The 22,751-nt window shown below is 33.1% G+C and overlaps 1 long non-coding RNA gene across 1 annotated transcript; it reads right to left on the reverse strand.

Annotated features, from left to right (window-relative positions):
• Window positions 1-214: 214 nt before the first annotated feature.
• On the reverse strand, window positions 215-22,322 carry LOC140438671 (uncharacterized). The gene is made up of 2 exons (XR_011950573.1): window positions 22,190-22,322; window positions 215-640 (listed from the first exon to the last, which is right to left on the reverse strand). It is a non-coding gene; the product is annotated as an uncharacterized lncRNA (long non-coding RNA).
• Window positions 22,323-22,751: the final 429 nt, after the last annotated feature.

Here is a 22,751-nt window from a genome sequence, read left to right on the forward strand (position 1 = left end):
AAAATGATATCTCTCCTAGTAGAGAAACTTTAAATAATTGAGGTAAGTGAAACATTGTAAGCTTTAAATTAACTATTTATTATTGTTCTATTGTAGCATAGCTCTGAAGATGGTTTTGTGAGTCGAAAGCGCTCAGCAAGAAACTAAATATTTACACACTTCAAAAATACTTTTCTTTTTCCACTATTTGATTTGTTAAAAATGTGTACAAAAATTAATTAGTCTTTTCATTTATTTATTTATTATACAGATTTAAAAAATGTGTTTTACAAGTTTATTTGTGTTCGCATTTTGTGACACCATTTTCAACAACACAGCCAATTTCGGTAACTTTTGCTGGTTTGCCAGCTAATTCCTCGGGGAGTTCATTTGTAACTGTTTCTCTATGTGGTGGTGCTGACCTAAGGAGGTGTTTATGAGGCACAAGACGATAATACCTAGGAGCGACAGGAATTGAAACTTTTACGTCAAGAGGATGGGGATCAAATACAGGGGCTACCCCAGCTCTTTTTGCATAATTTAAGCCTGGTAAATGGTATGGTTGATGTAAATGGTGATCTGGCTCTAATGCAATCGGTATAATTTTATAGGGCACTGGAGAGTAATATGAGGTGAAAACCATAGAGGCACAATACAGCACCTAAAAATAAACAATTTTATGTTTACTGGATCTAGTCTTATAAAAGTTTGGTTTATGTACTTAAATATTATTACAACAGATGTAAATATTAAAAAAAATAAATTTAATAAAAATTTTGTTTCTCTTTATTGATTTTATTTATATGAACTATTGTAAAATTGTATAGACATAAATACTGCTGGGAGGTTTTTAAGGATTTATACTGATTCAATGCTTGTTTGGCTAGGCAATACATGTATTACACAGTATCAGTACGTTAAGTTTTGAATTAGATATTTCACACTACGTACAGAGCTAAAATCGGCAACATTGCAACTCCGATCTACTTAATTGTAATATTTCAACCCCGTTCCACACCTAGACAGAAAAAAAATAAAACAAAAGCCATTTGTTTTTAGTAACACATAACAATGCATGGGATATACACCTTTGTCCGTCGATTTTTGTTTTCATACGTATGTCCCGTATACGTATGGTTCATCTATAATATAAACTAGATAAAAATGACCTTTACTGACCTTTAAAAACGGTGCATTTGTATCGGTTTTTAATATTGTTAACACTTTTTTGTGATTAAATTAAAAATAAAAGCACATTTCTTTAAATAGTTAAAACAAAAAATATACTCTTATTGATAATAAAAAATAATTTCTAATAAAATAAGAAATAATTTTTTATGTCCTACAGAAATCATTCAAATATTTGACCTTTTACGGCTGAACAGTATTCCAAGTGTCATAAAAAACTTGTGCGGGCAGGTGAAAGAATTTATGCTGTATTAAAATTGGAGACTTTTCTTATTCGGTTTTTAATTTATCCAAATTTTGTGCTTTAGCCTCAGGATGATCGTAGATGATGCTTTTTAAATGTCCCCAAAAAAAGAAGTCCATAGGTGTAAGATCTGCAGATTTTGCAGGACACTTAATATCGACTGTTCCACTGATAATTCGATTAGGGAAAATATTGTTTAAGTACTCCCTATTTATTTGAGAGTTGTGAACTGAACAGCCGTCTTATCGAAACCAAACATTCTCCAGATTTCAATCAGGAAGATTCAGAATTTTGAGAAACTCATAAGGGAAGATAGACTACAATTTAAAGACAGCAACGAAACACAAAATATAAATATTTTAACTATGCATGTACGAATAACAACGAAAAAAGTGGAAGATGTATGTAGATCTCTAAAATATAACAAAGCACCGGGTCCAGGTAACATCCCTGCATAGTTAATTAAACACGGTACAACCAAACTATATATAAGTTTAGCCAAACTGTTCTAAAATTGCATTATTGGAATGACAACCCCAGAGGAGAGGAAAACACCATTCATATCCAATATACACAAAAAAAGGCAGAAGAGATGAATGTGACAGTTATACAGAGATTGCTGTGACAAACTCGGTCAGTAGAATATACGGAAAAGTAATTAAAAACAGAATAGAAAGCGAATATAAGGACTTCGAGGCTGACGAACAGGCAGGATTTAGGGCAGGTAGATCTACTGTTGACCATCTGTTTTGCTTTACACAGATTATTGAAAAGAAAATAGCCGTTAATTAAGAAGTACATTTATTGTATGTAGACCTACGAAAGGCTTATCATAGCGTATTACATTAAAAATTATGGGAAGCGTTAGAGAAAACAAATATAAGCATGAATTTAATAAATGTGACTAAGGAACTGTACGCCAATGCTAACTCAAAGGTAAAGGATGGAAATTATTTGTCAAGTGGATTTCAAATGTATAAAGGCCTTAAGCAGGGCTGCAGTCTTTCCCCGACATTATTTAAAATTTATCTAGAACAGGCTCTAAAACTGTGGAAGCGCAAATGTAAATATATGGGAATGCCGATTAACAACAATAGCATATATACTTTGTCATTTGCAGATGATCAACTAGTGATAGCACAAGATTATAAATATATTAAGTATATGACTCGAAAATTATTCGAGGAGTATAAAAAATGGGGACTTGAAATTAATATCCAAAAAACCGAGTATATGTGTATTTGCGGGAAACAACAGAACCTTATATTGGAAGATGGAGAAGTTATCAACTATTGCAATATACATAAATATGTAGGTCTCAGCATCACAATAGACGGTAACGTAAACGACCTAATTGAGGAAAACGACAACCAAGCAAGAAGAGCAAGAAGAATATTCTTTCTCAATAGTATCCTTTGGACTCAATCAATCTCTAATAATAACAAACTCAAGATATATAATACAATCGTTAAAAGTATAATTACATACAGTAGTGAAATATGGCAAATAAAGGAAAGATACAAGAGAAAACTTCAGGCAATGGAAATGGATTTCTGGAGACGTTTAGCTGGAAAATCTAGACTAGAAAGAGTAACGAATAAGAGAAGCAGAGAAATTATGAAAGTAAAACATACAATAGTAGACGATATTGGTACCCAACAACTCAGATGATACGGTCATGTACAGAGAATGTCTGAAGAACGTCTCCCAAAAGAAGTCTTAATGTGGACCCCTCACGGTAGAAAAAAAAAGAAGAAGGCCCCGCCTTAGTTGGAGAGAACTCATCAATACAGAAATAAAAGACAGAGACATAGAAGAAGTCTTATGGATGAATCGAGAGAAGTGGTAACTGGGTATCGGAAGAAGTAGGAGAACGTTTTAAACCGATCTATATATATATATATATATATATATATATATATATATATATATATATATATATATATATATATATATATATATATATATAGATTGAAAATAGCGGGAAGAACATGATCTGTAACAAATCGAGGTATACTCTACCATTCAAGTTTTCAAGTTGACCTCAATAAAAAATTGACCTATTATATGGTCTCCTAAAATACTAGTCCAGACCTTAACTTTTTAAGGACTAAGGGTAAATACCACATACCTTGAAATGGAAGGATTGTGTCTTCCTACCAACGAATTAGTGAATAAAATGTTTTTAATAAATTTGGTTGATCGTTAGCCTTCGTTATTTGACTTTCACAAAACTCCATTCTTCAAAAGTAGTCGTCTGGATAAGCTGCTGCATTTTCGAATATTTAAAATTCTTGTAACCGTGCTTTTTCTATACTTTTGTTACAGTAACATTGCTAACATCTAACTCTCTAGCAACGTTTCTACTTGAACCTGTTGAATCTACCTTGATTGTTGCACAAATTTGTCTATCCCGATATTCTCTTTCCTCAAATTTTTTTCGTGACACTTCTTGATCGTGACATTTTCTGCAATTTTTGAGGCAATGAAAACTCTCAAAATTTTTAACAATTTTATGAATTGACTCTAGAATTTTGGTCTCCCCTCAAAAAACACTGAAAATAAATCTACACACTGTCTAATAAATCGCTGTCCCACTGTTACAATTGGGGGGATCCACTGTAAATAATTGGAGAACCGATTATAATATTCGCGGGAACCCTACTGTCACCATTCTAATAAATGCTGCTGTCATCATTGTAAAAGACGCCTGTCTCAAAATCCTTGGATGCGTCTACAATTCTTAGGGGATACTTATCCCTGCGAGCGGCAAGGCTTACTGGTCCCACTAGTCTGAGCTGACTGGTTTCGCCCTCGCGGAGTTACAAGAGGGTAGGGAGATTTGGGAGAAAGGGGATTAAGGACTTCTGGGTCTTAAATCCTGTAAAGAGTTGAGTCTATGGGCTTGCTTTAGAAGCCGGAGAACTGCATAAACGAAGAATGTGTATCTCTTCTAGTCTCTGCCTGTAACGGCCGGGAACAGAACAACAAAACCAAATTTCAAGTTTACAATGTATTAAATAGACTATACTACAACTAAGATAACAAGATATCAGTTATGACCAATAACGATTCGATCAGGCGCGAAGGGAGACGAGAAGAGACAAAGCAAGAAAATAAAGGGTGGACAATCCGTATTATTATATATTCCTTGGGTTAGTATATAGATCTTAATTACCTTCGCAAATTTAGGCTCTAGCTAATGATTACGCCTCCAGTCCTACAGGAATTCAAGATCAGTCTGTTGAAGTACCACGCGCTATCACAAACTTTCGAAACTCCAGATACCGGCTATACGGTACACTATCCCGTCGAGTTACAATAGCGCGCTCACTCGCTGCGTATTGTCTCGGTCGCCCGTGCTTCTCGCGTGGAATACTCTGAAGTGCCTCGTTCTTACTGCCCTTGTCCGGCCCGCTTCGTTCGTTTTTTATGAGCCCGTATTCTCAATTTCCGATCGTAGTACCAAGGTCGAGTTTTATTTTTTTGCTGACTGAGTCCCCGTGATTAAAACCGGGTCAGGCGGTGGTGTTATTTTTCAGCGAAAGTCTATGTTTTTAAACGTGATTTTTTTCTTTTAAACAACCATGGCGACTTGATATTTGAGACTCGTGTAATACACTTAAACTAGGTCGGGTTTCCATTCTTTGTTCAATGTGAAATGTATACATTAACTATGTCAAATTATTTGTTCTTTAATCAATTTGGAATATATATATAACAATTATTTAAATAATTATTACTCTTTTCTAGGCCAACTACCCCTTATTTTTTTTCTTCTTTATTTCCTTGCTATGTTTACATTACAACTGTTATCCAGAATTACCACCATAAAACCATTTTATTATTTGAACCTTTTCTGCGGGCATATAAACAGACATGTTTACAAAGAGAAATTAAAAACTACGCTGTTATTGCTTTAAACAACCACGGTATAATGACAAATTATTGGCGATCGGTTAACAGAGGTTCCGTCGAGTTGGTGGATATAATTAGATATAGCTTAATGTATTTCTTTATTATAAATATATACACAAAATAAATATGATGAGTAGCTACTTGGGATCCACTCAACTTATTTGCGTGCATAAACAATATTTTCTGTTCATTTTCAATTTACTGCACCTCAGGCCTCCCATACTTCCTTTTATGTATCCGACCAGGCATTTTCGAATAATTATGCCAATTGTTATTATCGTGAAGACTAAGAACTTTCTCTTATTTTGATGTGTTTGTTAATTGAGTTACATTTTTTTGGTCAGGAATAATCGGTAAGTTTACCTTATATTATACTACAGAATAATAATTTCTAATAATTATATTTTGATAATTTTAGTTATTGCTTCCACTAGCAAAAAACGAGCAGTGAATTCATCAGATCTCGATTTCGAAGAACTGGCTTAAAAATAGTTTGAGGAGTCTTCTTACAATGGATCTAAATCCACTGATGGGTAAGCATCGAGATGCATAAAACGTTATTCTTAAGTCCACTGAATCTGACCCTAATTATACACCAGAGTCAGATAAAGAAGACATCTAGTGAAACCGACGACGAAGAAAAAACATTACATTTAGCGTTAAGTGGTAGCATCAGTAATAGAGAATCGTTTACCAGAATCTAGTAAGAAAATCAGAAAATTATGCCTCACACAACCTAATATGATTTATTCCGAAACCACGACACAAAGGTGAAATATTTACTCCTGTGGATTCTTGGAGAAAGCTTATAACTCCTGAGATTACTAATGAAATCAATATTTACCTAAATCGTGAAGTTTTCCGTGCTTGTTCGCTCAGGAATAAAAAGGAATAAAACTTGACAACCCATCCAAAAATATGTATTTAACGCATTTTTACCAAAGATGCTTAGGGCTGGTATTGAAAAGGGTTATGACGTTCCAATTAGAGAAATATTTTGGATAAGTGTTTCAATCCTGGTTACGGAGCTTGCATCTCTGTAAATAGATTTGATTATATAAAAAGAATATAAATCAGTGTAAAACTGTATTGATACCAAAAATTGATGTAACAATAGATGAACAATTACTTGACTTTCGTGGTAGATGTAGAGTTATCCCATTTATGCCTAGTAAGCCAGCCAAGTGTGGCATTATGTAAGTTCTTCTGGCTATCTGAATCAAGATATCAAGAATCAAGTTAAAATACAGCTGGTGATGAAATTCAAAGAAATTTGGGCTCAAAAATTGTGAATAAATTGATAAATTAAATACGTCATAGTTCCAGAAATCTAATAGTTGATAATTTTTTTAAAAGTGGTGACTTATGTAAAAAATTATTTTCATTTCCAATTAATGAAGTTGGAACCATAAGCAAAAATAGAAGTAACTTTCTAAATATTGTTACGTACATGCTTTCGGCATGACCCATGCACGGTTGCATTGCATCTCTAAAACTCTTCATGAACCTTCGCGATGTATCGAGTGCGAGAAAAAACAACCGGTCATGTAGACGAATTAGAGGTGGGACTACGCCAGAATGTTCTCAAACATAGTAACTTTAGTATATATATGTAACGATGTTATGAGTTTAGTGGAGTTGATAAGAGATTACCGAACTGTAAAGTTATAAATAAATATATTTATATCAATTCGAACCGCGCGTTTTATTTAATCTCGATACAGTTGTATCGGTTGTATTGATACGGTGTGAGATTTAAAAATAAATTCAACGGTGACTTTTGAAAAAGACTTTTAAACTTAAAAAAAAAGTATTATTCGTCGGGAACATCCGCGTAGTTCGGTAGTGATCTTTGTATGAAAAAACATTTAAAAAGTACGTGTGTGCCTGACCAGAGATGCTGCTAGTGGAACTTTTAGTAAAACGGTTGCGTGAGCAACTAGAAGAACGCGATGAAGACTGCAGTGGGTAGGAGGTAATGCTGCAGATATCCTAAGATCGATTCCTAAGGGTCAAGATGTTACCAGACCTTGTTTACCCGACTAGACAAACGTTACGGAGATGCCCATCTACAACAAGTCTACAAGGCGCAACTAAGAAGTAGAATTCAACGAGCAAGTGAAAATTTTCTAGAGTTTGAAGCAGATGTTGCTCGTATACTGCGGTTGGCTTATCCGGAGGTACCAGACAACATTTTAGAAGAAATTGCTGTAGATACCTTCGTCAATGGGTTAAAAGAAAGTAAATTACAGAAAGCTTTACGACTAGCAAGACCGAACATTCTAGATGAAGCGCTCGCTATTGCCTTGGAACATGAAACAGCTAGTCAAACTTCACGGAGCCATCGAGTAAGAACCATTGAAGAAGGCGACGAACCAAACGATGAACGTCTGGAAGAAATGGAACGAAAAGCATGTTCGTAACAATATGCACGCAAACAAGTAAAGACCGGTAAAATCTTCTTGTTTTGAACTTAGCGAAAATATTACATTGGTGAGTTTTGTACCCAAAATAATAAAGCTGTGATAATACTCTTTGTTATGACGAACATATTATTAAAACAGAAAAGAGGAACTAAAAATTATACCTTTCTATAATAAAATAAGGAGTTGTTGACATATTGGATCAACAGATTGCAAATTACACATGTACAAGACAAACAAAAATATAGCTAGTTGTTATCCGGATAATATGATGAAAGTAGGGGCTGTGAATGCATTGATTTTATTTTGAGTTAATACTCCAACTATAAGAATGAACGAAATGATAAACAGAGATTAGTCCTGTAGGAACTGTCCATATGTAGAAAACATATACTTGAAGACATGAAAAAATTTGTGACAATTGGCAAATACAATGAGGGCCCCACTGTCAAAAAAAATTGTAAAAAATAACAATGCTCCATGTGTCCATCCAAAAAAGATCGAAAATGCGAACACGTTTGTGCTAGTGTAATGCATTTATTTGTATAGAACATTCAATTTACGTATGAAAAACATACTATTGAATTAAGGCTTCTTTACTTTTATCTATTTTAATGTAATTATAAAAAAAATTGCCCAAGAAAATCCAATATACTGGTCGCGAATTTTTTACCCGTGATATGTAAATGTTATGAACCGTCCAGTCATGCATCCTAGGGTTAAAAAAAGAAAAGCAAGACAGTATGTTGCTCAATTTGACGTTTTCTGCGAGTACGAATATTTTAACGGTTTTACTAAGTTCAAGGGTACAGCTTTCTAATTTATGTACTTATCTGTATTTCGTATTAAGTAGTCATATGGAATAAATTAAACTAGACCAACACTTAATACCAAATTTTGACATACATGGCAAAAGGACTCAGACAAAAACGTGTTTTTGTCAAAAGTAATATTCAAAATATACTTGGGAACAACCATAGCTAGTGGGTAAAAAAAAAACAAAACATGAGCATACCTTTAAATGACGATATTACGTTATTACACTATCATTCTAGCATAGAATACAAACAAAGACACGTGGTTTTAATTGTTATTGTTAACAGTACACAATCTAGATAGGCTAGTTTTTCAGACGAAGATTATAATTCAATGTTTGTGCCGCATCACGAAAAAGACAAAACACAGTTGCCAAGCGACAATTTGTTTAAATAAAAGAGATACATTGCTTCTGCTGGTAATTGTGTGTTAGTAGGTTGCTCACACAAACATAAAGCTTTTAAATGTTGTATAATAATAAAAAAAAACGTTTATCGTTGAAGGTCTCGAAAATCTTGCTTAGGCCTAGGCATGCAACAATCAAAATCCAAACCAAAATCGACTTCCGTTATCTATCGAATTCCTCTTGCTTCTGAGGGTAGCGTAACTTTAAATCTTTTTGTTTGTGCTTCACTCAGTTTATTTCAGAGAGAGTTCGACAACTTGTATTCACGCTAAAAGCTAATTAAGGACCAGAAGACAACAGTGGAGGTGATAAAATAAGTCAAAGATCACTGGTTACCAACGAGGCGGTTCGCCGGGTAATTGAAACTTTAAAAGGTACTGAAAGTCACTACAACCGCAAAAAATCAAAAAGGGTATTTAAGTAGTGATATTTTAATTTGGAAACTTTACATAAAAAAGGACAAAGTGTTTCTATGACCTAATGAAAGAAACCAAAAAAAAAGAAAAACTTTATGCTGTGAAATGCAGAAAGTTCAACCACTCCTTCGAACGATTATCCAATAGGCTTTTTATGCCAGGCACTAGGTCTTTACAATGTTTGCGTAACAGATATTAAGAATGACAACAATCTGTACTTTAACTTTACAACACGATTAAATAAAATGAAATATAATTAAGTAATATTAAATAAAAATAAATATAATTAGGTAAACTTTTGTAAAATTAGGAAAAATTAAGTAAAATACCATCGAATAAATTTTAGATTAACAAATATTAAAATTACTAAAATCATAAATCAAAACTAAAAAAAATTAGATTTTTTTAAATTTTTTTTTTTTTTTTTTTTTTTTATTTAAACAAATATACCCGCATCAACCACTAAGGGTTATTAGCGGGGGGACATACACAAACAGTAAGATACATATTGTTGCATAAAAAAAAATATTTTTTACAATCTGGTATATAGTTTAGTCATTTTAAGATAACTTAATAAAGACTGTAAATTTGACGTTAGTATACTTTTTAAATTATCACTAAGGGCACACGCGATTCTTTCGTTCTGGTACACTGGACACTCAACAATTATATGTTTCACTGACAACTGAGTATTGCACTTGGTACACAACGGAGCAGCCTCCTGGTTGAAGATATGCTTGTGTGTAAGGAAAGTATGTCCTATCCGGAGTCGGTTAATGATGACTTGGTCTTTTCTATTATTTGGTAAGATGAGTTTGGTTCCTACTTGACTTAGACATTCTTTGAGTTTATTAGCAGTGTGATCCCAAGTAGTTTGCCACGCTCTGTATACATGGGCTTTGATATTTACTTTGTGATCAGTCCAAGGCATTTGATTTATGATAGCAATACTTTGGTCGGTGGTTGCATTGCTTGCCAGAGAGTCCACTTCCTCATTACCACTTATTCCCATATGGGAAGGTACCCAGATAAAGGAAATATCTTTTTGTTGAGTCTGTAGATAAGATAACTCTTCTTTGATCTTGAGAAGTATGGCGTGAGTTGTATATAGCTGTTTTATTCCAAGTAATGCGCTCATTGAATCGGTGATGATAACAAATTTGCTTTCATTGATAGAACAACATTTTTTCACGGCCTGATGAATTGCCGTAAGTTCTCCGGTATATATACAACAATTTGTTGGGATTCGTATGGTAGACTTGACGTTTTCGTAGATGTAGGCTGCAGCATGTCCTTCATGACATTTGGAAGCATCAGTGAAGATTTGATGGGTTGTTGGGTATTTGGATATTACATTTTTATAAGCTTGCTGTATAAGGAAAGGATGTGTGGAATGTTTCGGGAGTTCTTTTAAAGACGTGTCTATTTTTGGATGTTTAATCATCCAAGGAGGAACATTTACATGAATAGGCATAGTAAGACTGAACTGTTCTAAATTAAGACCAATACGTTTTATTCGTTCGGGAAATGGTAGTTTTTTTATTGCAATGTTGCTGTAAAGATCGGACGTTATATTTGTTCTGCAAAGTATTGTTGAGTAGGTTACGTTGCTGTTGTTTGCTGAAATTCTGGCAACGTAATTTAGTGATAGGAGTTGCCTTCGTTGGCTTAAGGACAGTTCATTAGCCAAAACTTGTAAGCTACTTACTGGACTAGTTCTTGTGGCACCTAAAACTAATCTCAAGCACATATTTTGAATGTAGTCAAGTTTTTTTAAAGATGTTTTGTTAGCAGTATCGTAGCATAAACAGCCGTAGTCTAGTTTACTTCGTATTAGTGATCTATATAGAGTAAGTAAGGTTGTTGTATCTGCCCCCCAAGAGGTATTTGACAGCATCTTTAGTAGATTAATTCTGGATTGGCAAGAACGTTGCAGATTGGTGATGTGGGTTTCCCAGTTTAAGTTACGTTCAAAAGAAAGTCCTAAGAAATTTATTTCTTCTGCTTGTTTCAAAACAACTCCATTTAGTGTTAATTGAACATTAGGATAATTTTTTCTTTTGCTAAAAATTAAATAACGTGTCTTTTCACTAGAGAATATAAAACCCGTGTTTTGCGACCAGCTTTCAATTGTGTGTAAGGTAGTTTGCAGTATATGTGTTCCCAGAGTTACATTGTTTGTTCTTAGATAAATGACTAAGTCATCTGCATATAGGCTAGTAAATACAGGTAGTTTTATTTGATGTATAATACTATTTATTGCAACTAGAAAAAGAGTAGGACTTAGAGTAGATCCTTGTGGAGTGCCGTTTTGAAGTACTCGTCTGGAGGATGTAAATCCATTGGTTCTGACTCGAAAAGTTCGTGTTTCTAGAAAATTCTTAATAAAGGACAACATGTGCCCTTGAACATCCCATTCTTGAAGTGTTTTTAGTATAAGATGTCTCCATGTTGTGTCAAACGCTTTTCTTATGTCAAAAAACACGGCAATAAGTTTTTGGTTGTGCAGAAAGGATTCATGTATACTTGATTCAAGTGTTATTAGATTGTCTGTTGTGGATCTACCCGTACGAAATCCACTTTGTCTGATACTTATTAGGTTATTGTTTTCGAGGTACCATTTAAGACGATAATTAAGGATTTTTTCTAAAAGTTTGCAGGTACAACACGTAAGTGATATTGGACGATAGGAATTTGGATCGTCTTTTGGTTTATTATATTTAAGGATTGGAATTATAGTTGCTTGCGACCATAGATCAGGAAAGTCATGATGAATAAAAATATTATTAAAAATATCAACTAATATTAGCTTTGCATTCAGAGGAAGATTTCGTAAGAAAAGAGGGTGGATATCATCAGGTCCTGGACTCGAATTTTTAGCACTTAAACAAAATTCTAATTCTTGAAGACTTACTGGTTTGTTTATTGGATTGCCACTCTCTGTGATTTGTATATTTGAAGACTCCATTAGTTTTTTGTGCTCTAGAAAGGATAGGCTGTAATTAGAATCACTAGAATTACGTTCGTATATATCTGCTAGTATTTCTGGAATATCTTCTTTGTTTGAATGCATTTGGTTATTATATGATAGAGTATCTATACCTCGAAAGTATTTTGTACCTTTTATTCTACGGACTTTGTTCCATATGTTGCCTAAGGGAGTGGAAGGATTTATTGAAGAAACGTACTTTTTCCAACTTTCTCGTTTTGCTTTTTTGATTAATTGTCTGCTTTGAGCTCTGAGATTTTTAAACCTTAAAAGGTTTTCGATAGTTTTATGTTTCTTGTAAACGTTAAAAGTGTGTTTAGACAAAGTGAGTGCTTGTGCAATTTCGTTATTCCACCAAGGAACTGGCTGCCTTTGACTCGATTTTGTTTTTCCCACTGCGATTGTTGCTGCAGAAATAATAATGTTATTAAATATTTCCAGGTTTTGGTTTGCGTTATTGGTTAAATTATATTTGTTTGTTTGTTCTTCTATCAGTGTTCGATATAAATTCCAGTCAGCTGACTTTATTTTCCATGTCTGGTGAATTGGAAAAGTTGATTTATCATTAGTGTTTATGGTTATCGTGATAGGGAAGTGATCACTATCATATAAATACCCCAATGTGTCCCAATATAATAAAGGAGCTAGCGACGGACTGCATAAAGAGAGATCTATGGCAGAAAATGTACCATTGTATGAATTGAACCTAGTAGATTTGCCAGTGTTTAGTAAGACTAAATTTAAATTATCAATGAGATTATTTAGGAGATTGCCACATTTGTCGGTTTTGTTACTTCCCCAAGTACTGTTGTGACAGTTAAAATCGCCTAATATTATTTTTGGGTGTGGAATTTGGTTTAAAACATTGCTTAGTTCAGTTATGTCTAAATCAGTAGGATGAGGTAAGTATACATTGCAAATATTGATTTTCATTTTGTGGGTGACTGACACTGCAACTATTTCGAGATTTGTTTGTAGTTGTATTTCAGTTGACTCTATGTCATCCCTTACAAAAATTGCTGTTCCGCCGCTTGAGTGATCTGCAACTCGGTTTCTTAGAAAAGGAACATAATTTTTTAATGTCACACTTTGGTGCTTGAAATGGGTCTCTTCTAGGCATATGACTAAAGGAAGATATTCGTGTATAAGAAGCTTAATGGATTCTATATGTGTAAAATAACCGTTGGGGTTCCACTGTAATATGAATGTGCTGGCCATTAACTCTTTATGTGTTAACTATTTATTGTTGAGAACTTGATTCTTGGTCAGTTTCGTCAGTAGAAGAAGGACTGTTGAAAAACAGTTTCTTCTTCAATCTGGTGATATTGTTTTTTAAAGTTTTATTTTGTATTTGGGAATATATAAAGTTTAAAATTTCTTTTATTTCTTGGCTTTCATTTGAATAATTTTTAACAATGACTTCAGGATGTTTTGAGTGAAGGGAATTTGCCAGAAAATCACATATTTCATGAAAAGTAAGTGTAAAGGAAGGGTTTCTATTTTCAATTTTTTCTTTAATTTGATTTAGAATAATTGAAATATCTTCTTGGGTTTTAGGCTTTTTCTTAGGTTTTTGAGTATCGGGAGGAAGTAGGTCATTTTCAAGAATTTCAGGAGAGGATATTTGTCTTTTAGTTGCAGGAGTAATTTTAGTGCTTTTTCTATCGCTTTCAATTACTAAGGAATTATCTTGGAATATTTTTGGTTGATTCAAGATTTGTAATTCATTGTTTGTTTGTGAGGAAGTGGTTTGGTCTTTTGTAGCTGATGCGTGATTTTGTATGGTATTGGGTTCTGGTTCCATTAATGTTTCGGTATCTTCTTGGTATTGGTTTCGTGGTTGATCTTGTAGCTGATTATATTTTTCATTGGTAGAGTTATGTATATTCACGTGGTGGTCAGTTTCCATTTGATTAATTGAGTTGCTTGATGATGATAAAGAAGGACAGTCAGAATCTTGATGTCCGACAATCTTGCATCTGGAGCAGTTTAAACCATCTATGGAAATGTATAGTCGATATGATGTATTGTCGAATGAGATTAGAAATGAGTCAGGAATTGATGCATTTTCTAAAGGACTTATGAACATTTGCCTCCTAAAGCTGAGTACGTGGCTGTATTCTGAGTCTTGCATGCCTACTCGTAGAAACGTCATATTGGAGGCGGATTTTATACCCATAGTTTTTAAGTGCTCTTCAATTAAGCTATTAGGTATAGTAGGACATACATTAGATATGATGAGTCTCTGGGCGGGGGTTATAAGTCTTCTTACTTCAATCTGGTTACCATCAATATTTATATATTTGTGGGAGCTAAGAAATTGATCAACTACATATTTAGAGGAGAGGTAGATGCAGATGCGGTTGTTTGATATTTTGGATGCCCAAACAACATTTTTGGGCTGTACTATTGATCCAACAGCTTTTATATATTCGAAAACTTTTATTCCTTGTATGGTTGAAAGTATAATACCTTGGTCTTTTGAAGGATATTTGAAACTATTTAATGCATTGGAGTAAGATATATGTGAGGTAGTGGGTATATTTCGTGAGGTAGCAGCTGATTCCGGTTCATCCATCTTCCCGCTGAGAATTTACGTACATTGGCACAGAGGATCTAAAGCCGGACTTGGCCACTTAATAAAATTAAACAGCAGCCTAGCCTAATTACTTGTTAGTAGCAAGAACCAGCAAAAAGTTGTTGTCAATAATCGATAAGTTGAATTGAAATCGATAAAATATTTTGCCTTTTAAACTTCTGATTTTAAGGTTATTAATAATGCAGTTTTGTACTCACAGAATTCTACGATTTTCAGTACACTGTCACATTTAACTTTGAACAGGATTTTGATTTTAATATTATTCACTATTTACACGTTCAGAACTATAGAAATAATAGTTTAAATATTTAAATTTTTAAGAGAAACTTTGAAATGCGTCTAAACACTTTGACAGTTTTTTGACGGTTCCTTTTTTAAATTTAAAGAACCTAAAAACTTAAATATCTGGTGTTTTTATAAAAAAATATAAGCAATTTGGTAATAAGCAGATAAAAAATTTTATTAACCAACATAGTAATAACACTTTATAAGAAGTATTAACTGCTGTCAGCACTCCCCAATTACCAGGTGCTGTTTTATTTAAAAAATAGTGGTCGTCCCTTATTCTAGTACAATTTTTTTTTGAATAAATACCGGTTTTCGAAGATGAAAAAAGTTTTTCCCAGACAATAGCGAAAAAGTTAATTTAAAAAAGTTAAAAAAGGAAAGTTTTGCAATGCTGGAAACGTTTTTTTACCAGTTTTAAAAAAAAATTATAATACAATAGCTTTCTTGAATTTCTTCTTTTCCCTGGTCTTTTCTTCTTTTATAGCATTGTATAAAACGTTATTTGGAATAAACACATTGAATAAATTTTAAACTCACTAATTGACTCTGAAATTTTAACCACATTTTTAACACTATAAGAAAAAACCTTTTATTTTTACAAGAGTTATTAAAAGCTAGATATTTTACAGTTTTCTAAGCTACCAATTGATAAGTCATTATTTATAAACCGCCATTTGAAAGATTTAAATGGGTTTTATTAAATATTTACCTCCAAATTCGTTTCCATAGATGACATTAGAAAAAACAGAAGAAGAGATAAAAGAACTATACCATAGCATTAATAAAGTAGTGAAAAAAGCAAGATCTAACAATTGTCATGGGTGACTTTAACGCCAAATTTTGGGCTAGCAAAACATCATTTGCAGTTGGACCATTTGGTCTAGGAAACCGGAACGAGCGGGGAGATACATTGAAGATTTTTGCGGAAGTAAATCAATTAGTAATAATGGACATCTCGTTTAAGCTACACCCAAGGTGTAACTGTACTCCTGGAAATCTTCACAGGATTCTGTGGGAAGGATTACAAATTGATTACATGCTAGTAAATAATAGGTATAGGAACAGCTATACATCTGTCAAAACATACCCAGGGGCAGACCTAAATTCTGATCATGTACCAGTTGTAGGTAATTTCAAAGTCAAAATGAAGAAGGTTACAAGTAAGTCGATAAAGAGCTATAATATTAAAAAACAGAAAGATCCCAATTTTTGACTTAAGTTGAGTGAAAAACTTAATACAACGGTGCTAAAATGCAGAAATGCAGGAACTAAAGAGGAAAGTCTGACCATCATACAAGAAACAGTGAGAGAAATCTTGTTTGATGACCACCATTCAAGAAACAGTGAGAGAAATAAACAGCAACAGAGAGAACAACACCTGAAGAAAGATACAAAGAAACAAAAATAGTGGATTGACCGATGAAATACTTACATTTATGGATCAAAGAAAAATAAAACAAAGAAAATCTCCAAGAATATAAGAGAATACGTAACATCGTCAGAAGAAAAATAAACGAAGCCAAAAAGAAACAAAAAACAGAACAATGTCAAGAAATAGAGGAGTATCAGAGTCGATATGAAAACTTCAATATTTATCGAAAAGTAAAGGCAATAGCTAAAAAGTTCCCTAAAACGCAACAGCAAAAACAGAATAACAGATGATGAAGGCAATCTTGACATAACCAAAGAAGATAAAAAAAAGTATGGGAAGAATACTTGGAGAAACTTTTCGATGACCTTAGAATAATACAAGAACAATATAAGAATCACAAGAACCACCATTAAAGAAAATTCAAGTCTCGAAATCCTACCAGAAAAAATAACGGCAGCCATCAGACAAATGAAGAATGGAAGGAGACCGGGACTTGATGAAATTCCTGAGGAACTGCTGAAGCTATTAGATGCAAAATAAATAAAAATAATAACTGAAATCATAAATGTGTTGCTTGTGTGAGTCCATTTCAAAAGGTAAAAGAAATAATAAAATAGACTTACTCACAATTAATTAAATTTAACTATCCAGACGACCGGTTTCGCTTTCTACAATATGCAAAGCATCTTCAGGTCTCGATACAAAGTTAACTAAATGATGCCGATACTCTATTAATTGATGGTTGAAAGAACATGGTTCAAACTATCCTGTATTGTTGATTGGAGAACTTAAGTCTGCTATTGTAATTGTTTGACAGTAAACGGGGAAGTTCTTGAGGAGACAGATTTTATACAATGAAGTAGAGATAGGTGTAATGTGATTGTTTGTTTGATGAAAGTAATGTTCTATACCACTAAGTTATTTAAAAGTTATTTATATTTATTCCAGAGATATATTTATGAAATGTGTGTTATTTATTGAGATTTATTTGAGATTTTATTTTATAAGGGTGACAGTTGTAAGACAATGAATGAGATTAGATGCACAAATTGTGTGGGTGTGCAATTCTTGTAATTATCAAATTTCTTTGATAAAGTTCTATTGAAATATATGGCAAATGATTGTAAAGTCAAGTATTTAAAGTTAAAAATTAAGGACAACTTCAGACACACAATAAACACACAGAAAATACTTAAAAGGGGGAAAAACAAACATTAAATTTAAAAAAGGGAAAGGATTTAAATGCACTACATCTCTTACTTGGAGACAATAGTTTGAACCATGTTCTTTCAACCATCAATTAATAGAGTACCGGCATCATTTATTTAACTTTGTATCGAGACCTAAAGATGCTTTGCATATTGTAGACAGCGAAACCGGTCGTCTGGATAGTTAAATTAAATTGATTGTGAATAAGTCTAATTTATTATTTCTTTTAACTTTTTTAATAACTGAAATATTTAATGAAATATACAAGGCAGGAAAAATATCAGTAAAATGGCTTAAATTGGAGTTGGTACCATTGCCCAAAAAACCAGGAGCAAAAGTTTGTGAAGACTATAGGACCATAAGCCTAATGAGCCATCTGCTGAAGCTGTTTTTAAAAGTCGTCTACAAAAGAATTTACCGGAAATGCGAGAAACAAATTGCGCCCAATCAGTTTGGATTTGTAAACGCCGTTAGTACGAGGAAAGCTTTATTTAGCGTGCAGTTATAATTTCAGAAATGTAGAGATGTCAGCTGTAATGTTTTTGCATGCCTGATTGACTACAAGAATGCTTTCGGTAGACTCAGGCATGAACGAATGATGGAAGTGCTTAAAAGAACAGGGATTGACGGAAGACACTTAAAAATTATAGCTAACGTGTATTGGAATCAATCAGCGGTGCTTCGAATAGATGAAAAATATACAAATTAGGTCAAAATCTTAAGGGAGTGAGACAGGGGTGAATAACTTCACCACTGATATTTAATCTGTATTCGAAGCACATTTTTGAAGAGGCTCTAAAAGATATTGAAGAAGGCAGCTCAATAAATGGATTCAAGCTCAATAACCTGCGGTATGCAGATGATACAATAGTGTTTTCCAATAGCATAGAAGGGCTGTAAAACATAATGAATAAAATATCGGAAACCAGTAGAACATATGGATTGGATATAAACACCAGCAAAATCAAGCTAATGATCATCAGCAAGGAAAACATAACTAAAGTAAATCTGTATGTGAACGAAATAAAAATTGAACGTGTCTTACAGTACAACTAATTGGGAACTATAATCAATGAGTCGTGGGACAATACCCAAGAGATTAAATGTCGCATCGAAAAGGCAAAAAGTGCATTCTTGACTATAACCTCTTGAGCCATGATCTCAACCTAGAAACAAAAATAAGGCTCTTTAAATGTTACGTCTACTTAGTGCTTCTGCACGAAGTAGAAACGTGGACATTGAATATGGAAACTTTATCAAAACTTCAAGCTTTTGAGCTATGGGTATACAGAAGGATCCTGAAGATACAATGGAGAGACAAAATCACCAATGAAGAAGTAATGTTGAGGATGAATACAACTGTGGATTTGGTCAACAACGTGAAGGACCGTAAGCTGCAGTATTTGAAATATATAATGAGAAATTAAGGCAGATACGAGCTATCTACTCTAATTCATTTTGCAAGGTAAAATTGAAGGAAAAATGACCCCAGGATGAAAAAGAATATCCTGGCTTGCTAACCTGAGAGCATGGTAAAAAAAACCATAACACAGCTATTCCGTATCGCAAACAACAAAATCATCATAGCCAGAATGATCACTAACGACGGACAGGCACCCTAAGAAAAAGAGGACATTTCTTAAAATGGTGCATTTTGGCCTAAAATTGTTAATATTATGAAAGTTTTACAAAACATACTGCAGGTAACATAAAGACTCTGGTCATTGAGGTCCATAAAACTCAAAAAATGTCACACACCTGGTCGCATGAAAGTAACGGAAATCTCTTATTTTCCTAGATTATTTGTTAAAATTACTACACGTTACTATGATGTTATATTTTTCCTATATCGTTGTACGAAGTTGAGTTGTGGACTCTCACAGACGCTACCTGTAAGAAAATCAAGGCTTTCGACATATATCTTTATCGTTGAATTTTAATAATATCCTATACTGACCACGTTACTAATCAGGACGTTGTATTAAGAATACAAAAAGAAAAAGAGCTGTTAACCACAATAAAAACAGCAAAAATTGAATACCTTGTTTACATCAAAAGAAACAGTGAAAAATGTAAGTTGCTGCAATTAATTCTACAGTAAAAAGTAAAAGAAAAACGAAAACGAGTAAGGTGAAGGATTTTCTGGCTAAAAAATCTACGTACCTGGTTCAACACAACAACCACAAATATTTTTAGAGCAATATTTATAGAACGACAAGTTCACAAGAAAAGTTCACTAAATATTAAGTACACACTAGATATTACATTACTCCGAACAACTCCAACAACACAACCTCTTATGCAGGGTGTTCAGAAACTCTCCTGACAAACGAAGACTGGTGATTTCTCATATCATTTTAAAAAAAATTAACCCAATTCACCTAATTCGAAAATGCTTCCTAAGGGAGCTAGAGCTCTTTGAAGATGGCTGCTTACAATTACTTTTTTTTTAATACTGCAGAACGCTTCTATTTAGAAAAGCGAAAACTGGTACGATTACTTATCCACCAGTTGAATCGATTCCGTTAATTGCTAGTTTCTAGTACCGGTCATAGGCGTCCGTTTTGGGTAGGTCAATGGTTATTTTAACACATAACTTTTTTGTTTTTAACTTTTAAGAATTTGTGATACTAGATTATTAGATTTTTAGGTATTCTAGTATTAAATGTTACTCTTATTTTAGGTCGCTAGGATACACTGTTTTCGAGAAAAATCGATTAGAAAATTTTTCGTTTTTTCATCATGAAAGTTAAATTAATATTTTTTGGATTATTTGCGTTTGAAATGTTAACAGAAGTACAACCTACGTTTTTCATTTTCAAATTGTTATCAGTTTGTAAAGTTTCTCTTTTAGATTTTACTTTATGGCATTCAAACACAACAATTTCATATCAACAAAAATGGTTTTTACTAGTAAGCAATAGGCTGATATGCATTTAGTTTATTGCAAAAAGTGCAAGAGGTGTAACGTTCGAGCAGTAACGTAGATACGCTAGAAAATTTACCGATTAAGAGAAACAAGTTCAGTGTTCAAAAAAATATATGAAACAGGGCGAAAAAGTTGAGAAAAATTTACAAATTAGCGTCCATGGTTACAATATCAGAAAAAAAAATAAAGATTTTTTCAGATACAATTTTATCAGCTACATTCACACAACATGGAATTTTAATGTATATAAGGTACATTATTATTCGTACGTTTGTGACAATACCTACGTTATTTAACAATTTAAGCATCAGCATAGGTTTAGCATAAACGTCTGGATAGGAGTAGTTGACGATTATCTACTTGGACCCGTGAAATTGCCTGCTCGTTTAAATGGTGCTAATTATTTACATTTTCTGCAAAATATTTTACCTGATTTGTTAATATATGTGCCTTTAAATATTCGGCAAAACTTATGGTCTCTACATGACGGTTGCCCGACCAACTTTAGCAGGAATGTACGAGAATTTCTTGATAATAACTAGGTACTATAGCCAGTGAATTGGTAGGGAAGGTCCAGTTGCTTGGCCAGCAAGGTCGCCGGATTTGAATCCTTGCGATTATTGTATTTGAGAACGGTCATTACATTGATTATTACTTTGTTTTTAAAAACCTTTAAATAAAATTTTGTTTCAATTTGATTTTTTGCTTCTTTTCGCAAACTTTTTTTACGAGTTGTGTGCAGCATTTACTGAAACAAAAGGTAATTTATAAAATTAATTAAGGTACCTATTAATTTAACGTTTACGACGAAAAAAACAAAAAAATTTCAAATTGATTTTTCTAGTAAATGATGTACCTATCTCACAGACGTAAAATAAGAGTACCTTTTAGTACTAGATACCTTAAAATTTAATAATCTAGTATCACAAAGGCTTAACAGTTGAAGACAAAAAAGTTATGCGGTAAAATAACCATTGACCTACATGAAATGAACGCCTATGAACGGTACTAGAAGTTCTCAATTAATTGAATTGATTTAACTCTGAAAGATAAATAATCGTACCAGCTTTCGTTTTTCTAAATAGAAATGTTCTGGAGGTATTCGAAAAAACTACTTACAAGGCGCCATCTTCAAAGAGCTCTAGCTCCCTAATGAAGCATTTTCGGACTAAGTGAATTGGATTAAATTGTCTTAAAATTGTCTGAGGAATCTTTGTTTGTCAAGGGAGTTTCTGGACATCCTGTATAAATAGCTCTCGCTAGTGCATTCATTTAAGGAATCAAAGCATAAAACAAGGATCTCATTATGATTAAATAAAATTTTAAGAAAAAGTTATACATAGTAGAGATAAACTAGCAATGACAACGGTTTTACTATTACTATTACCTAATCAAGAAAGTAGATGTACGTACCAATAATAAAACAGAAAATGCTGACTTCATCTTAAATGTAGTATAAAATATTTTCTAGAACTGGTTAAAAATCTATATTTTTCGTTACCTTATACTAAAAATTTGTGCGTGGTTTTGATTAAAAATTATTTTGATGAGTATATGATTAACTTCTACCTACTACTTATACTGAAAACAATATCTTATTACTTAAGATCCACCACAAGTTTGTGGTGGATTTAATTAAAATTTTAAGAAATATTGACCAGCTCATATTTTTGTCGATAAACCCACTGGTTAAATTTTATATATACCTACATTTCGACACACTATAAAGATCATATGAAAGACTATCAAATAAAGTGGACTTGGCAATAACCAAATGGTTTAAACAGGAACGAAATTGACTTTATTATTTACTAACAAAAAAGATGCTGTTTAAGACTAACTGTAACTGAATTAAATCAATTTTCAACCGGAAGTGACCAGAGAATGGCAAAAGCGAAGATAGTCCTGAACGTAAAGAAGGAAAAAAGAAATATGTTACATTTACTGCGATAAGTAACACAAGATTATATCGGAA

The sequence above is a fragment of the Diabrotica undecimpunctata genome, chromosome 1 (genome assembly GCF_040954645.1).
Source record: "Diabrotica undecimpunctata isolate CICGRU chromosome 1, icDiaUnde3, whole genome shotgun sequence".
Lineage (NCBI taxonomy): Eukaryota > Metazoa > Arthropoda > Insecta > Coleoptera > Chrysomelidae > Diabrotica > Diabrotica undecimpunctata.